Source organism: Bubalus kerabau, chromosome 23, assembly GCF_029407905.1.
Source record: "Bubalus kerabau isolate K-KA32 ecotype Philippines breed swamp buffalo chromosome 23, PCC_UOA_SB_1v2, whole genome shotgun sequence".
Lineage (NCBI taxonomy): Eukaryota > Metazoa > Chordata > Mammalia > Artiodactyla > Bovidae > Bubalus > Bubalus kerabau.
Window position 1 is genome coordinate 14,605,904 of NC_073646.1, and position 10,077 is coordinate 14,615,980.

Below are 10,077 nucleotides of genomic sequence, written 5' to 3' on the forward strand. Positions count from 1 at the left end.
AGTAACTTAAAAGATGCTTGCTCCTTGGAAGAAAAGCTATGACCAACTTAGACAGCATACTAAAAACTAGAGACATTACTTTGCCAACAAAGGTCCATCTAGTCAAAGCTATGGTTTTTCCAGTAGTCATGTATGGGTGTGAGAGTTGGACTATAAAGAAAGCTGAGCACCGAAGAATTGATGCTTTTGAACTGTGGTGTTGGAGAAGACTCTTGAGAGTCCCTTGGATTGCAAGGAGATCCAACCAGTCCATCCTAAAGGAAATCAGTCCTGAATATCCATTGGAAGGACTGATGCTGAAGCTGAAACTCCAATACTTTGGCCACCTGATGCGAAGAACTGACTCAATAAGACCCTGATGCTGGGAAACATTGAAGAAGGGAAGAAAAGGGGACGACAGAGGATGAGACGGTTGGATGGCATCACCAACTTGATGGACCAGAGTTTGAGTAAGCTCCAGGAGTTGGTGATGGACAGGAAAGCCTGATGTGCTGCAGTCCATGGGGTTGCAAAGAGTCAGACTCACCTGAGCAACTGAACTGAACTGAAATTACAAGTCTGGTCCAGAGGTGCCTCCACTGAACATGCTGAGTGAGAGGGAAAATGCCACAACGTGAATGGAGCCAAATCATCTCATTTCCTAAGGGTGAGTTAAGCACATTAATTAACTGTACTCTAGAGTTGGCCTCGGGCTTCCCTGGTGGCTCACTGCTAAGCAGGAGACAAGGTTCGATCCCTGGGTCAGGAAGATCCCCTGGAGAAGGAAACGGCAACCCACTCCAGTATTCTTGCCTGGGAAATCCCATGAGGGAGGAGCCTGGCGGGCTACAGTCCATGGTGTTGCAAAGCGTTGGTCACGATTTAGCAACTAAACAACAGAGTTGGTCTCAGTCTAATCTTCAGGTTTCATCCTGGTCTATTGACAAAAAATTGCTACAAATGTTTGATGAATAAAATAATTTCTTTAGGTGTTGTAAGTGAGTGCTCTTCTATTAGAAGATAAAATGGAGGTATAGCTCAGGGGAAGAGAATTTGACTGCAGAAGATAAAATAACTTTATACATACAGCGGAGTGTGTGAATCTGTGTACATGCTCCAACTTGTGAGACCACAAATAATAGAACAGTGAATCCTGATACAGATGAGTACATCCTTTGACCCAGAAACCCAGTTCTAGGAAGAACACTAAGAAAATAAATTTCTCAGACAAGATTTATACACAAAATGGATCCTTAACAACAAAACTCTAGAAACAGCATAAATATACAACAATTAAAACATTATAAGATTTTCATACATGTTCATTCTAATAGTGTTTTGAAGAATATTTGATGGCCATTTTATTTATTTTTTTGTTTTGTTTTTGTTTTTTTTTTATTTTATTTTTTTTTAAATTTTATTTTATTTTTAAACTTAACATAACTGTATTAGATTTGCCAAATATCAAAATGAATCCGCCACAGGTATACATGTGTTCCCCATCCTGAACCCTCCTCCCTCCTCCCTCCCCATTCCATCCCTCTGGGTCGTCCCAGTGCACCAGCCCCAAGCATCCAGTATCGTGCATCGAACCTGGACTGGCAACTCATTTCATACATGATATTTTACATGTTTCAATGCCATTCTCCCAAATCTTCCCACCCTCTCCCTCTCCCACAGAGTCCATAAGACTGTTCTATACATCGGTGTCTCTTTTGCTGTCTCGTACACAGGGTTATTGTTACCATCTTTCTAAATTCCATATATATGCGTTAGTATACTGTATTGGTGTTTTTCTTTCTGGCTTACTTCACTCTGGATAATAGGCTCCAGTTTCATCCACCTCATTAGAACTGATTCAAATGTATTCTTTTTAATGGCTGAATAATACTCCATTGTGTATATGTACCACAGCTTTCTTATCCATTCATCTGCTGATGGACATCTAGGTTGCTTCCATGTCCTGGCTATTATAAACAGTGCTGCGATGAACATTGGGGTACTCGTGTCTCTTTCCCTTCTGGTTTTCTCAGTGTGTATGCCCAGCAGTGGGATTGCTGGATCATAAGGCATGTCTATTTCCAGTTTTTTAAGGAATCTCCACACTGTTCTCCATAGTGGCTGTATTAGTTTGCATTCCCACCAACAGTGTAAGAGGGTTCCCTTTTCTCCACACCCTCTCCAGCATTTATTACTTGTAGCCTTTTGGATCGCAGCCATTCTGACTGGTGTGAAATGGTACCTCATAGTGGTTTTGATTTGCATTTCTCTGATAATGAGTGATGTTGAGCATCTTTTCATGTGTTTGTTAGCCATCTGTATGTCTTCTTTGGAGAAATGTCTATTTAGTTCTTTGGCCCATTTTTTGATTGGGTCATTTATTTTTCTGGAGTTGAGCTGTAGGAGTTGCTTGTATATTCTCGAGATTAGTTGTTTGTCAGTTGCTTCATTTGCTATTATCTTCTCCCATTCTGAAGGCTGTCTTTTCACCTTGCTAATAGTTTCCTTTGATGTGCAGAAGCTTTTAAGGTTAATTAGGTCCCATTTGTTTATTTTTGCTTTTATTTCCAATATTCTGGGAGGTGGGTCATAGAGGATCCTGCTGTGATGTATGTCAGAGAGTGTTTTGCCTATGTTCTCCTCTAGGAGTTTTATAGTTTCTGGTCTTACATTTAGATCTTTAATCCATTTTGAGTTTATTTTTGTGTATGGTGTTAGAAAGTGTTCTAGTTTCATTCTTTTACAAGTGGTTGACCAGATTTCCCAGCACCACTTGTTAAAGAGATTGTCTTTAATCCATTGTATATTCTTGCCTCCTTTGTCGAAGATAAGGTGTCTATATGTGCGTGGATTTATCTCTGGGCTTTCTATTTTGTTCCATTGATCTATATTTCTGTCTTTGTGCCAGTGATGGCCATTTTAAAATACTTTAAAAAGTAGGCATTGGCAGTGTAATCCTATCTTTATTATTACACATCACACTACAGAGAGCCATATATAAATGTGTGTGTGTGCTAACTTGCTTCAGTCATTCCTGACTCTGTGTGACCCCATGGACTGTAGCCCACCAGACACCTCTGTCCATGGGGATTTTCCAGGCAAGAATACTGGAGTGGGTTGCCATCCTATCCTCTAGGGGATCTTCCCGATTCAGGGAGCGAACCCATGTATCCTGCGGCTCCTGCATTGCAGGCTGATTCTTTACTGCTGAGCCACAGGGGAAGCCCAATATATAAACATATCTGATGCATGTTGACTTCCCTGGTGACTCCATGGAGCTTCCTCCGGAACAAACAAAAGAATGAAGAAGAAAATTTGGAAGAATGAATGAAACGTATCAAAATGGTTACTGGTAATCTTCTGCTGGTGGAACTGCATGATTCTTACTTTTATATCTTGGAGAAGGAAATGGCAACCCACTCCAGTATTCTTGCCTGGGGAATCCCATAGACAGAGGAGCCTGGCAGGCTACAGTCCATGGGGTTGCAAGAGTCGGACATGACTTAGTGCACTGTCTCACCTACTTTTATATCTGTATCTTTGTTTTCCAAATTTCTATAAGAGCTTCAACTTTTGTGATTCAGAAAAAAAAATTAAAACAAAACAAGATTAATAAACTTTGATTCAAGAAAGCTTGTCTATTGAAAAGTTATCTTGATATCATTCAGAAAACTCAAAGCCAAAGATATAAGAATAAAGATACCCATCAGTTTTGGGTTTCTGTTTTGTGGTTTTTGAAAAACTTTATATCCCTGTTGTTACCATGGGCTATGGGGAGGAAAAAGAGAGGAGTTGTTGTTTAATGAGTATAGTTAAATATATGCATGTACCTCTTGATTCAGGAATCCCATTCTAAGAACCTATCACAAAAATATACTGGGAAAAAAATGAAATGGCGTATGTTCAAGGCTGGACTTTATGGATGGCTCAGTGGGTAAAGAATCTGCCTGCAATGTAAGGGACACCGGAGACTCAAGTTCGATCCCTGGGTTGGGAAGATCCCCTGGAGGAGGAAATGCAACATACTCCAGTAATCTTACCTGGAAAATTCCATGGACAAAGGAACTTGGTGGGCTACAGTCCATGAGGTTGCAAAGAATTGGACATGACTGAGCAGATGGCACCCTCATTTTAAACTTTTGTTGCAAGAAGAGGGACCCCTTCCAGTAACCAAGAGTGGGCTCTTGTCTAACATTCGGAAATGAATTGTCTGAGGAGACACACATGCTGACAAAGCAAGAGACTTTATTGGGAAGGGGTGCCCAGGTGGACAGCAGCGGGATGGGGGAACCCAGGAGAACTGTTCTGCCATGTGGCTCACAGTCTTAGGTTTTATGTTGATGGGATTAGTTTCTGGGTTGTCTTTGGCCAAGTCTTTGTTTTGACTCAGGGTCCTTCCTGGTGATGCAGACATTGCCCAGCCAAGATGGATGCCAGCAAGAAGGATTTTGGGAGATAGTAGGACACGTGGTCTTCTCTGAGCACCAAAGAATTGATGCTTTTGAACTGTGGTGTTGGAGAAGACTCTTGAGAGTCCCTTGGACTACAAGGAGATCCAACTGTTGCAGGAAGAGGGACCCCCTTCCAGGGCCCAAAACTGGGCTCTTGTCTAACAGTCAGAAATGAACTGTCTGAGGAGACACGTGCTGACAAAGAAAGAGATTTTATTGGGAAAGTGCACCTGGGTGGAGAGGAGTAGGGTAAGGGAACCCAGGAGAACTGCTCTGCCGTGTGGCTCGCAGTCTCAGGTTTTATGGTGATGGGATTCGTTTCCAGGTGGTCTTTGGCCAATCGTTCTAATTCAGAGTCTTTCCTGGTGGTGCACGCATCGCTTACCCAAGATGGATGCTAGTGAGAGGGATTCTGGGAAGTGGATTGACACGCGGTGTCTCCTTTAGACCTTTCCCAAACTCTTCCGGTTCGTGGTGGCTTATTAGTTATGTATTCCTTATCAGGATCTCCTGTCATAAAACAACTCATGCAAATGGTTACTATGGTGCCTGGCCAGGGTGGGCGGTTTCAATCAGTGTGCTTCCCCTAACACAACCAGTCCATCCTAAAGGAGGTCGGTCCCAGGCATTCATTGGAGGGACTGATGTTGAAGCTGAAACTCCAATACTTTGGCCACCTCATGCGGAGAGCTGACTCATTTGAAAAGACCCTGATGCTGGGAAAGATTGAGGGCCAGAGGAGAAGGGGAGGACAGAAGATGAGATGGTTGGATGGTATCACTGACACAATAGACATGGGTTTGGGTGGACTCCGGGAGTTGGTGATGGACAGGGAGACCTGGCCTGCTGTGGTACATGGGGTCGAAAAGAGCTGGACACGACTCAGCGACTGAACTGAACTGAAACTCTTCCAGTTGGTGGTGGCTTGTTAGTTCTGTGTTCTTTAGCAAGATCTCCTGTTGTAAAATAACGCATGCAAATGCTTACTATGGTGCCTGGCTATGGTGGGCAGTCAGTCAGTGTGTTTCGCCTAACTCCCCCTGAGACTTCATACTCAAGATACTTTTTGGGTATTGGGGTGGAGGTCCCTTTCTCCTGTAACTTCTTGCTGCTGTGCATGGGCATAGTCCTGCCTAGCAGAGCAAAAGTCTCTCTCTACCTAATCTAAATCTAGATATGAAAGAAAGAAAAGAAAGTGAAAGTCACTTTGTCATGTCCAACTCTTTGCGACCAGAATTCTCTAGACCAGAATACTGGAGTGGGTAGCCTTTCCCTTCTCCAGGGGACCTTCCCAACCTAGTGATCAAACCCAGGTCTCCCACATTGCAGACAGATTCTTTACCAATTGAGCTGGGTCTGAAACCAGCATTCACCCTTCTAATAACAGCCATTTAGCATGGAACCCTGAAATAGGCAGGGGCCAAACAGGGCCCAGGGAAGGAAGGCACAATCTGGGGTGAGGGCTGCAGGGTGTGTGACTTTGTTCTGATTGCTTGGTGTGAGGCAACAGGGCGGTGCTCCAGGAATCTTGCGCTCAGCCTGAAGTTACCATCCTCCACCTGAGTGGGGCTCCAGTTCTGCCAAAGAACTCAAAGATATTGTTATGCGTATTCCTTGAGTAGGAAACAGGACCCTGCCCTAAGGCTGTACCACCACTTGTTTGTTCAGTTCAGTTCAGTCCAACTCTTTCCAACCCCATGGACGCCATGCCTCCCTGTCCATCATCAACTCCCAGAGTTTACGCAAACTCACTTGACTGTTCCTCTCCTGTTTTTGTATCCCATCCCTTCCCTGGTCAGCAACTATTTGAATCTGCCCTTGGAACTCAGGGAATGTCAAAGAGGCTGAATGAAGTGTGTATCCTACAAACAAGAACAGAAGACACAGAAAGACCCCAAAACCCCATAGACTCCTGCTCACTTTAATTCAGGGAACTGGGCAACTATGGCTCCGATAACTTCCTGTTGAAATGGGGCATAGTGCTGCCTCAGTTTGAAGAATGGACACTGAACTGGAAGTATTTCTGAGTACCAAGTCCTGGACCTGAGTCTTGTATGATTCTGAGTACCAAGTCCTGGACCTGAGTCTTATATGATTAAAACCTCAATCCCTTGGTCTGTCATTTTTGGCCAACAGACCCAAGTAGAAATAGTTGGAAGTGACAACTGGAATCTAAATAGACAAAATAAATCTCATTTCTTTTCAGAAGAATAGGCCTGAAACTGACTCTGGACGTACAGTCAAGTAGCCAGTTGTGTGGCTTTATAAAAAGTAAGATTGCAGTTACTAGCTGCTGGCAGACATTGTTTTGAGAACGTCTGGTGGCATCCAAGTCTGACACAACTCAGAAAACTCAAGTTCTTAGCAATGCAAGGACTAGTCTAAAATTACACCCATAGTGTCACCTGGTTATTTCCTTGGATGTCTGAACCATAGCTACTCATAGGCAGGGATGAGTAGGTACAAACTTGTTATTGTTCAGCAATCCAGTCATGTCTGACTCTCTGCCACCCTGTGGACTGCAGCATGCCAGGCCTCCCTGTGCCTCACCATCTCCCAAAGTTTGCCCAAGTTCATCTCCATTGCATCAGTGATGCCATCCAAACATCTCATCCTCTGATGCCTTCTTCTCCTTCTGCCCTCAGGCTTTCCCAGCATCAGGGACTTTTCCAATGAGTCAGCTGTTCACATCAGATAACCAAAATACTGGATACAAACTACTATATGTAAAATAGATAAACAAGGTCCTACTGTATAGCATAGGGAACTATATTCACTATCATTTATCTTACTACAATATCAATTATCTTGTAGTGAGCTATATTGGAAAAAATCTGAAAATTATATATACATTGATCATATATATTTATCTGAATCACTTTGCTATACCTCCAAAACAAATGCAACATTGTAGATCAACTATACTTCAATTTTTAACAAAGAGAAGAAAAATTAACTTGGTATGATGATACGTCATAAGTAGTGAAACTGACTAAATGAGATAAGAGCTTCTAAGATGAATTCTTTAGAAATAATGTTTTAGATGTGTATATTTTTAAAAGTTGGAGGGGGCACATCCCAGGGCATGTGAGATCTTAGTTCTTAGATTGAACCCTCACCCCCTGCAGTGAAAGTATCTTAACCACTGGACCATCAGGGAAGTCCTCCTGTTCTTTTTTTTTTTTTCCTGATGGGTTAGGGAGTGTTTTTCATTTTCTATATTTTCTTATTTTTGGCTGTGCAGGGTCTCCATTGCTACCTGGGCTTTTCTCCAGTTACAATGAGCAGGGGCTACTCTTTGTTGCGGGGTGTGGCCTTCTCTTTGTGGGGGCTCCACTTGTTGGGGAGCACAGACTCAAGGCACGTGGGCTTCAATAGTTGTGGCTCCCAGGTCCTAGAGTGCGGGCTCATTTGTGAGTTGCAGTGCACGGGCTTTGTTGCTCTGAAGCATGTGGGATCTTCCCAGACCAGGGATCGAACCTGTGTCTCCTCCTTTGGAAGTACGGACTCTTAACCAATAGACTGTCAGGGATGTTCTTTTTGAAAACAAAGTTGTCCAGGTTTTATTCACCACCAACTCCTCTCTCTTCTCCCTGCCCACTGCTGTGCCCTCCTTGAGCATTCCCAGTCAAGGGTGGGCTTCTCTGGTTGCCTCAGCTGTACACTCCTGGGAGTCTAGAGGTCAGAGAGGAGACCTGGCACCCAGTGGTAGGTCTCCCCTGGTGCCCAGCAGATCCAGCCAAGCCAGCCCTTCCTTCAGCAGATGTTGCAGCACTTGCCTTGCTCGCTCCATCTCCCATTTAAGACTGGCTTTGATAGGGGCTTCAGCGGTAAAGAATTCTCCTACCAGTGCAGGAGACATAGGTTCGATTCCTGGTCTGGGAAGATCCCATATGCTGTGGAGCAACTAAGCCCCTGTGCACCACAACTACTGAGTCTGGGAGCCGCAACAAGAGAAGCCACTGCCGTGAAGCCCACGCACCACACTGCAACCGGAGGGTGGCTCCTGCAGCAGCAGAGACCAGCATAGCCAAAAATAAATAAATAATTTAAAAATAAAAGACTGACTTTGATATCACTGACAGTCACAGAGCCATTTTCCCTGTCACCTGCAGCACCACAGCCTGATCCATATTTAGCTCAGCGGGACAGACCGAAGGAGGTAAGTGCCGCCCCCAGGGATAACGCCAAAGCCAGTGCCGAGTGCCTTCAGTGTCTTGATGGCCCCAATCAGGTCGTCTTGGCTGACATCCTGGGTGAATGTGACCTTTCCTTTTAACACCTGTTGATGTCATGTAGTCCCTCCAGAGTTATCAGGTCTCCATTCTGTTGCTTCAGGGCCAAGCACACATGGATAATCTAGACACCCAGCTTGTAATAGACATCTCCCACGCCTAGCATCTCAGACCAAAATCCTTTCCCAGAGGCCAAAGAATCCACCCCAATAGTAGCACACAGTTCCAATAGTCCTGGAACTGCATCTGGGACACAGGATTCTTCCAGATCCCCTGCTTGGGCTTGCTGATGTAATCTTTCAGATTGGTCTTGTACATGTCCAACTGCTTGGACATCCATCTCAGCCAAGACAGTCCCTCACTCCCTATACTTGGCCGTGCAAGCTTCTTCTTGGGGATGACATCAGTTCCCACCCCGCAGCAGTGCATCCCTGCCCTGGCCCATAGCCACCTCGCTGCCAGAAAACTGGATCCACCTCTACTCTGAAATTATTTCCTATTATATATTGAATGGATAAACAGCAAAGTCCTAGTGTGTAGCGCAGGGAGCTATACTCAATATCCTGCCATAAACCATAATGGAAATAAAAAGAAATATATATGTATATAATACACACACACACACACAATGGAGTCAATTTTCTATACAGCAGAAATTAATACAACATTGTAAGTCAAGTATGTTGTTTTTAGTTGCTCAGTTGCATCTGACTTATGCAACCCCGTGGATTGTAGCCCACCAGGCTCCTCTGTCCATGAGATTTCCCAGGCAAGAATGCTGGCGTGAGTTGCTATTTCCTTCCCCAGGGGATCTCTGACCCAGGGATTGAAACCAGGTCTCCTGCATTACAGGTGTCTTCTGTATTGCAGGTGGATTCTTCACTGACTGAATCAACTGTTGTTCACTTTGCTAAGTCATTGAGATCCTCATGGACTGAAGCATGCCAAGCTTAACTGTCCTTCAGTATCTTCTGGAGTTTGTTCAAATTCATGGCCATTGAGTCAGTGATGCCATCCAACCATCTCACCCTCCTCTCTGCCTTCAATTTTTCCCAGCATCAGGGTCTTTTCCAATGAGCTCTTTGAATCAGGTGGCCAAAGTATTGGAGCTTCAGCTTCAGCATCAGTCCTTCCAGTGAATATTCAGGGTAAATTTCCCTTAAGATTGACTGATTTGATCTCCTTGTAGTCCAGGGGACTCTCAAGAGTCTTCTCCAGCACCAGAGTTTGAAAGCATAGACTCTTTGGTGCTCAGCCTTCTTTATGGTCCTGCTCTCACATCTGTACATGACTATTGGAAAAACCATAGCTTTGATTATACAGAACTTTGTTGACAAAGCTATGTCTCTGCTTTTTAATACATCATCTAGATTTGTCATAGCTTTTCTTCCAAGGAGCAAGCATCTTTTAAT

The 10,077-nt window shown here is 44.0% G+C and overlaps 1 pseudogene; it reads right to left on the bottom strand.

Annotated features, from left to right (window-relative positions):
• Nucleotides 1–8,058: 8,058 nt before the first annotated feature.
• On the bottom strand, nt 8,059–9,094 carry LOC129637633 (vacuolar-sorting protein SNF8-like; annotated as a pseudogene).
• Between the last annotated feature and the right edge of the window lie 983 nt (nt 9,095–10,077).